Here is a 10,050-nt window from a genome sequence, read left to right as displayed (position 1 = left end):
GTGCAAACATTTATCAGAAAATATATTTCTCTTATATGTTTTATCATTTAAATTTTGAATTAATAATCGAGATACATTTTGGGTAAAACAATAATATATGTTAGTTTCATTTTTAACACATGAAAGGTTAATATGTCGCTTTCGTTTACTTTCAGTGTTACGTAATAGATAAATATCACATTCTTTATCATAATTGTAGACATTTGCCGATATATTCATCTTCATTTCGATTTCTAGAATATCATCTATAGCAGCAGGGCCTTTGAGTGCTTCTTTAGTGTCGTTCAGTTGTTCTAATTTATTATAATTACTAAATCGTTCAGACCTGATCTTCGTTTTCGATATTTAATAAAGTTTTTTATCTTGTATCTTTTTATGTAATTCGATATATTATGATTCAATAAATGGATCACATTGTTTCGAAGTTCTAAACTGTCTACACTTTCTAAGATTCATCCAGATCATTTCTCTTTACACTCAGTCACTCCACTTAAACGTTTGTTATCATCTCCATGACAACTTTCCAGGGTGGGCGATCTTGAAATTATTTCATTTTTACTTTTGTATGAAAATTCGTTCGATAAACAAAACAATTTATTGCTATTTATTACATTCATTTTGCGTCTTAACTAATCAAGTTGAGGATAAACAATATTTTTCCATATTAAACAATAATTCTTGGACATAAATTTAATTATTAGCATTGCTTATTAAATACGTTTTCATTCGTCTTCCGCAAGTTGTTTCTATTCGTTGAACGGCTTCATTTTTATTTAACGTTTTCTTATGACTTTCGATATTTGCTTTCTTATAATTTCTAAAAGTTTTTTTTGAAATTTTAATACCGGTTATTTCCGCTTTTGTTTTATAATTATACACTACCTAACAAATGAAATACCAAGACCAAAAATTTTCTTAGCTTTAATAATTTGTTTTATAGTATTTCTAACAACACTTTCACGTAAAGATGGATCTCAAATTACATTAATATTTTCTATCCATTCTTAATCAACATCTGTCATCTGTAGCTTTTGTTTTACTATAAGAAATATCATGTTCTTTTTCATACTTTATTTCTTTTTTTAGTACAAGGATTGCCTTTAACCAGGCGTTATGGAAGTTAGTAAAGGATTCACAGTACTTAAATCCGGGTAAATACATTTCAGGATATTACATTTATTTTGCATCCACCCAATCAGATCACCTTTCTCATTTATATCCATTTAACTTTGCTTGTTTCAAGTATCTTTCTCTTAGAAAATACTTTAACGTTAGTATGAAATCTTTCTTCTTAAAGTTAATTTCTTCATCAGTAATAGTGTTATACTTAGCTATAATTAGTATCTCTTTGTAAAAGTTATAAGATCTTTATATTCTTCTTTCTTAACAGATATGTTTATACACTTGTCGATTATTTCAGTGATACCGGCTCCTAAACATAATGATACTAAAGGAACAATAACAAACACTGCTAAGCAGAAAGTACAAAATAAAGATTTAAAAACTCATCATAATTATACAAATGTCAAAATAAAATTTAGAAATTCTCCAACATACAAATAATCTCTTCTTTACATACTCTTCCATTTATTGATAATAGTTTAAAATTCCTTCTGCATATAATTTTAGGAGTTACAATACATAATATTAAAAAATTGTATTCTTTTTTATCAGATTGTATTAATTAATATTTTTAGATTTATCAATTTATTATTGATCTGTTTTATTTCTTTATCCTAAAGTTTGAAAAATGAAATATTTACAGCTCATTTTGATTTAATTGGAGTTCAATATTAAGACTGTGATAAATATAGTAAGTTTAGTTAGTTACCACCATTAGATTCCATCTAGGAACATAGGGCCGCAATCGCTTGAGGATTCTTGAACAAGTATTTAAGTGAGTAGGTTGTTAGCCCACTGCTCCGAGCCGTCCCTAATTTAGTAGTGTAAGACTAGAGGGAAGGCAGCTAGTCATCACCACCCACCGCCAACTCTTGGGCTACTCTTGTACCAACGAATAGTGGGATTGACCGTCACATTATAACGCCCCCATGGCTGGGAGGGCGAGCATGTTTGGCGCGACGCGAGCGCGAACCTCAGATTACGAGTCGCACGCCTTACGCGCTTGGCTATGCCAGGCCGTGATAAATATATTATTGATGTATTTCCTTTCTTTCTTTAATATACGTCTCCCGCTGGTACAGCAGTATGTCTACGGATTCCCAATGCTAAGATTGAGGGTTTGATTCCCTTCGGTGAGCTTAGCAGATAGCCTGATGTGGCTTTGCTATAAGAAAACACACAAACACACATACTCTTTAATAAACAACTCATCTATTTTATTTTCTTTCTTTTCAGTTATACAATGACAAAAACATATTATTTTCATTCAATGCATCTAAGCTATCAGCATCTACCATATCTTCAAATTATTAGTTAATAATCTTTCTTACATCTTATATATAATTCTAAAAATTCGAGTTTCTCATTTGGATAAGCTGTAACACATCTTCATCTATATCGTTAAACATTGTAAACATGTCTTTAGTTTCTCCCTTCTTTTTTCAAATAAATATAGATTATCATAGTTTAATCAATCATGCATTAGCATTAACAACAATTTTATTTTTCGTTAACCAGATAGGACAACAATTATAAGTTTAAATAAATGTATAGGAAGCAAAAGTTTGTTTGTAATTAAGCACAAAGCTACACAACGGGCAATGTGTGCTGTATCCCCCACAGGTATTGAACCCGATTTTTATCGATGCCACTGGAGGATAGGAACAAAGAATTTTTTTAATGTAGAAAGGGCTGGTTTGGGTTGAGAAAATTTTTATGTAGAGGAGCGAACAACGTTTCGACATTCTTCGGTCATCGTCAAGTTCATATAGAAAGAAAGAGGTAACCGACCGATAGCTGACCACATGTTTGAAGGGTGTTGTGTAACTGAGCCGAGGAATGTAAGAGGCGTTCTTAGATGTTGGATTATATTTATTAATATAGGTATGAAGGTGTTTCTTTATATTGGTTTATTTTGGGCTTGAGTTGTTGTATAAATAAGGCTTCTTTAATTTTGGTTTGTTTATGTTTGTTTCTTTATTTAATATTTGGGTGTTTTCTATAGTTATGTTGTATTTATTTGATTTGCCGTGTTTGAATACGTGTGAAGGTGACTTTTTGTGTTCTTTGAACCTGGTTTCCATTTTTTTACTTGTTTCTCCAATATAGAACTCGTGGCAGTTATCACATTATACTTTATAAATAATGTTGGTGTGGTATTCGTCAGTGTAGTTTTTACATAGTATAGACCTTAGTTTTGTGCCTGGTTTTTGAATAAATTTGATATTAACTGGAATGTCATATTTTATTACTAGTTTTTGCCAAATGTTGGTTATTTTTTCTGCTGATGTCGGGAATATATGGTATGCAGCAGTATATGGTTTCGTGATTTTTTGATTCGTGAGATATATTTACTTTTGTTGGTTGATTTTGCTTTCTGTCTAGGTGTGTGCGTATAATGTTTTCTATGGTTTGTGGAGGAAACTTATTGATGTTGATGAAGTATTGTTTTACTTTGTCTAATTCATCGTTAATTTTATCTGGTGAGCATAGTTTATGGCTGTGTTTATTTGGTTTTTTAGTACGTTGAGTTTTTGTTTTGTTTCATGTGCTGAGTCCCAAGGAATGTATAGTCCAGCATGGGTGATTTTTCCGTGGATTTCTGTTTTAAATTGTGTATCGGTTCTTGTAATTTTGAGGTTAAGAAATTATATTTGATTGCCTTCTTCCTGTTCACATGTGAAGTTAATGTTGGGATGTATAGATTTAATGTGATTGAAAAAATTAAGTGTGTGTTCTGTAGATGTGAATCTCGCAATCGTGTCGTCTACATATGTGTACCAATATAGTGGTGGATGTAATGCTGTGTAATTTCTTGTGTTTCAACTTGTGTCATAAGAGTATTGGCAAGATTTGGTGATACTGGGCTGCCCATGCTTAGGCCATTTGTTTGTATATAGTTGTGGTTGTTGAACATGAAGTTTGTCTTCATCGTGGTGAATTCTATGAGGGTTGCTAATTGGTTGCTGGGAATGTCTATTGATGGGTTAGGGTCTCGGATATAGAGTTCTAAGGCTATCTTACAGGCTTCAGCGGTTGGGACTTCTGTAAAGAAGGATATAACATCGAAACTGGCCATTAAGGCTTTATGATTAAGTTGATTAAGATTAGACTTGAAATTAAAAGAGTCTTTGATAAATGAGCTGGCTGATGTTACATATTTGGAGAATGCTCATACAATGTATTTATCAAGATTGTAATTAAACGATTCATATGTGGACATTATTGGTCGTAGTGGACAATCTGGTTTATGAGGTTTGGGGATGCCGTATATTTGTGGTGTGCAGGAGTCAGTCTTGTGTAGGTAGGAATACAGTGTTTGTGAAATTGTGTTGGCTTTTTTCATTTGTAGTAGTATTTTGTTTAGTTGCGTCTCGTGTGTCTTTGTTGGATTTGTGTGTATTGGTTTAAATTTGTTTGTGTCTGATAGGATGTTCGTCATTTTTTGGATGTATCCATTTGTGTTTATTATAACTATAGCGTTACCTTTATTTGCTTTTAGAATTGTTATGTTTTTGTCTTGTTTTAAGTTTCTAATGGAATTAATATCTCTTTTTGTAAGGTTGTTTTTAGTTTTCTGTTTTGTGAAATTATGTTGATGGTTTTGTAAGAAAATTCTTTGAAAAAGTTGTTTAAAATGTTGTTTTTAGGTGTTTCTGGAAAATATAAATTTTTAGTTTTTTTCTGGGAAGTTTGGCTGTTGGATGTCAATAAAATTGTCTAAGTTGTCTTCTTTCTGTTGGTTGTTTTAGGCTGTTTTCTTGTTTTTGTTTTCTGTGGAAAGTATCACAAGTCTATTAGCTAAGTCTTCTAAACATGTTTTGATTTCTATGGTTGGAACGTACCTAGGTGCTATTGCGAAGTTGAGTCCTTTGTTAAGTAAATGTATCTCGTCTGTGTTTAAATGTCGGTCGGATCTGTTAATTATGAGGTTAGTCAACGGTTTGTCATGGTGTCTTTTCTGTTGTTTGCATCTTAGTTTTCTAGTTTTTTGTTGTAACAGATCTTTTTGTCCCTGTCATTCCTAGTGTTGATTTGGTTTATGTTTCGTTGTATAAGTCCGTAAATCTCTGGTTTAATACAGCATGTTAGTTGACGGTTTAGGTTTATTTTTTGTTTCTGTAAGTTATGTAGTTCTTCGTATTTTGTGTTCAACATGTCTTTAAGTAGATTTTTTCTGTAAATTTTGGATAATGTTTGTGCATTGATTAAAATTTTTGATAGTTTTTTACCTTTACAAAATTTGGGGTTAGTTGTTCATTTCTACATTGTTGAATGAAATAGATGTCATTCTTTCTATTGATAATCACGAAACCATATACTGCTGCATACCATATATTCCCGACATCAGCAGAAAAATAACCAACATTTGGCAAAAACTAGTAACAAAATATGGCATTCCAGTTAATACAAAATTTATTCAAAAACCAGGCACAAAACTAAGGTCTATACTATGTAAAAACTACACTGACGAATACCACACTAACATTATTCATAAAATATAATGTGATAACTGCCACTAGTTCTATATTGGAGAAACAAGTAAAAAAAATGGAAACCAGATTCAAAGAACAGAAACAGTCACGTTTACATGTTTTCGAACACGGCAAATCAAATAAATACAATATAACCATAGAAAACACCCAAATACTAAATAAAGAAACAAACATAAACAAACGCAAAATTAAAGAAGCCTTACTTACACAAAAACTCAAGCCCAAAATAAACCAATACAAAGAAACACCTTTGTACCTATATTAATAAATATATCCAACATCTAAACACGCCCTCTAAATTCCTACACTCAGCTACACAACCCCCTTCAAACAAGTGGTCAGCTGTCGGTCAGTTACCTCTTTCTTTCTATGTGAACCTGACGATGACCGAAGAAAGTCTAAACGTTGTTCGCTCCTCTACATAAAAAAGTTTCTCAACCCAAACCAGCCGTTTCTACATGTATATTTTTCTCTACAAGTGGGTTTTCTCTTCACTGAAAGGATTTTTTTTATTGAGGTCCTCAAGCTCTTCTTTTTAATATTCGTTATTCACTTAACTATAGCTTAATTCTACCTTTGGGCCTGGCATGGCCTAGCGCGTTAAGGCGTGCGCTTCGTAATCTGAGGGTCGCGGGTTCGCGCCCGAGTCGCGCCAAACATGCTCGCCCTCCCAGCCGTGGGGGGCGTTATAATGTGACGGTCAATCCCACTTTTCGTTGATAAAAGAGTAGCCCAAGAGTTGGCGGTGGGTGGTGATGACTAGCTGCCTTCCCTCTAGTCTTACACTGCTAAATTAGGGACGGCTAGCACAGATAGCCCTCGAGTAGCTTTGTGCGAAATTCCAAAACAAACAAACTCTACCTTTGGCTATAAGTTAGACACTTTTTATTATAAGCTCAACATAAATAAATGATCAGTGAAGAGATGAAGAATACAAATATGTTAAAACGGCTATCGAAACAAAACAAAAAGTAAGAAAGAAAAACGAAGCGCAAGATTTTGAGAAAGTCAATTACGAGAGCCAATAACAGTTATACAAGCTATCAATTCAATCGATGTCAGTAACTGAAATTACTTTTTAGCATTAAAATAAATGTCAGTTTGGGTATTATGGAACAACACTGGTGAAAGATTTAACAACTATACTCTTATATATTACGATAGAAATAATGGGAACAGAATAACAATTTCAAACGGTAATTATGCTCAACACAAGATAAAATATTTAGTTTTATGCCAGATATAATAATGGCTGTGTGTGTTTACTTGTAACAAAGCCAAAGCAAGCTAGCTAGCGGTTGACTCTATCGAGGGGTGTGTGTGTGTGTATGTTTTTCGTATAGCAAAGCCACAAAGAGCTATATGCTCAGCCCACCGAGGGGAATCGAATCCCTGATTTTAGCGTTGTAAATCCGGAGACATACCGCTGTACTAGCGGGGGGCCTATCGAGAGGGAATCGATCGCCTGATTTTTGCATAGTAAATCTGTAGATTTACTGCTGTGACAGCAGGGTAGCCTCAGTATTGTCTACAAGTTTGTAAAACTGTTATATATAAACTATCACTTGTAATTACTATTAGCAATAACCGTTTTTTAAGTTGTATTTTTATGTTTGTATATTAAAATACATTTGTGCTAAAAGGAATTTGTGTGTGTCAATCTTGTTAGCAAATAAGATATATTTAATACATTTAATTATTTGAGACAGTAATACGTAACGTACTTAACGTAATAAATCGGAGATTCGTACAGGATAAATGATACATACGTAACAAAATAAACATAATAATAAGCTAATTGTATAACATAAGATATATTAGCAAAATACTTAGCAAAAATACCGTGTTTAGTCGATAAAATGGCGTAGTCGTCGTTGAAATGATTCATTTGGACGGTTTATTCAAATAAAATTACAATAAAGTTGTGGCCGAGAATATATGATTTTACTGCGCATGCATTTGTGGTTATTTGAGGTATTCTGTGGCAATTAGTAGGGCCGATTTGATGCAGGATATATCTTTATATCCCACTACTGCTTCGAAGTGTGTTTTTCTTGTAAAAGTTAAAGCTGCTTAAATGCATTGGTGTATCAATATACATACAGTTATAACATACAAGTAAATCAGCACACTAAAGTGGTCTGTGTCTGTTTTTCTTTTCAAATTGAAAATTTCATTGGTTTTGTGTTTTGATCCAGATCTTCACAACACCAAGAAGAACAAGTTAGGTACACTGAAATGTAGCTGGCGATGAGTTCTCAATTTCTATAAAATCTTATATCAAGTGTTCAGTAGACCAGCATGGAGTATGGCATACAGATACATACAGTCCCCTAATCCCCGTGAAACCAAGGTACTAGATACCACGCCTGACGAGGACACTTATGCATGTCAGCGTTGTTAAACGGGAGGTAGTAAATATCAACCATCGGTGCCTAAAAAGTTATTGGAAATATTTACTAACGTCATTCGATAAATATGATGTTTTACTGCTTCAGGTTTTAATCAAACTAAACTAACTTTATTTCGTGCACGTAAATTGATGGTAGTGAAACAGCTGGAAATATCTAATTTAATAATAAAGGTAAAAGCCTTTTTTTCTCTATAATACACTATAGTGTCCTAGTGTGCATGTCAGAAAACAAATGTTGACGGAGAGTTTAATTTATCATTTTATTTTCCTCTAGTTAAAGCAATATGGGCGAGTGAAAATTTATGTTTTTTGTTCACCAGATATGAAAAAAATTAGTTAATTAAAAGGGTAAAATTATCACAGCCTTATTTCAAAAGCACGATTTATTATAAGCAGTAGCGTTGATTTTTATTAGCTTAATACGTATCTTTTGCACTTATGAACACAATATATATGTTTATAACATTAACACCTTAATCCGAGCGCTTTCAAAAGGTGGACCTTCTTCTCCAGGAGCAAACTGGGAGTCAGTTTGCTTCTAAAGAAGAAAGCTCTACTTTTCGAAAATGCTTGGGTTATAGGGTTTCTATTTCATTTTTATCAAGACTTCTTGGACCTATGTGTTTTTAGAATAACATGAACACAATATTAACACAATATGCGTTCTTTTCTTTTAATCTCAGAAGATGAATTTTTATATATAGACGATTTAACTAACACAACACTGAATGTTTAATCTTGTTAAGCAAGAAACAACCGAGATTGATTAACTTATCGGCATAAAGCAGAAGGGTCTTAAAAATAAAGATTAAGATCACATCAGTTGTAGCTCGGCATCCATAATAAGTTAGTGGAAAAGAAAAGTAAGTACCTACTTTTAATGATATGTGATGTGATCATGTTCGCTATTTATAAATTATAGTTTTGTTTTAAAATCATACATTTTAGGCCTGTTACTTTTTAATGCTCTTGGCGTTTAATCCACAACTGTATTTGTGGGAGACAAAAGATAGACGTGAAATGTTATTTTTACACAACTATGATTTTGAAACTGAAATTATAAGAAAAATGATGGGAAAATCTACGGTTTATGTCATCTTATCATCAAATTTAAGAGGATTCTAAATATTACATATGACATGAAAACAGTCGAACTTTATTTATAAATACTGAAATATATAACGCCAGTTTAATTACTCAATTAGTTATTGAAAAACAAACACAATAACAAATAAACAACTGTAGCTGGTTTTTGCCAAAACGTAAACTTTCCTGATAGAAGGTTATTCATCGTTTATCGTTAAATCAACGTGTCTTCTATCAACTTTTTAGATGTGATGAATAAATAAAATAGTGGTGTCGGCATAACAAATCTTGTTTGAAATCTGAGTAATTTAAAGAAGGATTCTGGAGATATACTTAACATAGCTTTGACTGCTCTTGTTTCTGAATGTGTGGTACTTCAAGCAGCTCTTATTTAGTTGCTTGCGTTCATGCATGGAAGAAATCTTGACAAGCACGTAATCTTCAAAGCCTCGCGTCCTCCACTTGATAGTTATTTTGCTAAACATGTCACACACTATAACGAACAAAGAATGCCCAGATATTACAGTAACTTTTGAGCTTCGGAGACAATAACAAAACAAATTTCAAAAGTAATAACTTCCGAGTGAATTGTTCTTAGACTGAATGTTTTGGTAATGCGACAAGTGGACTCCACAGCTGTGACATGCTCTTTACAAATTAGATAGGAGGACTTATTTGTTGAATTTTCCTGCAAAACTTCTCGAAGGCTACTTGCACTAGCCGATCCTAATTTAGAAGTGATAGACTAGAGAGAAAACAGCTGGTTAACACCTCACCTCACTAACCCTTGGGCTACTCTAACTGAATAGTGGGGTTTAAATATATCATTATAACCCTCCCACAACTGAAAGTAGATGCATATTCGGTGGTAGAATTTAAACTCGCGACCCGCAGACTGCGAGTCAAATGCATTAATCTTCAAACTTTGCCAAG

Source organism: Tachypleus tridentatus, chromosome 1 (genome assembly GCF_004210375.1).
Source record: "Tachypleus tridentatus isolate NWPU-2018 chromosome 1, ASM421037v1, whole genome shotgun sequence".
Classification (NCBI taxonomy): domain Eukaryota; kingdom Metazoa; phylum Arthropoda; class Merostomata; order Xiphosura; family Limulidae; genus Tachypleus; species Tachypleus tridentatus.
Note: the sequence above shows the minus strand (reverse complement) of the source record.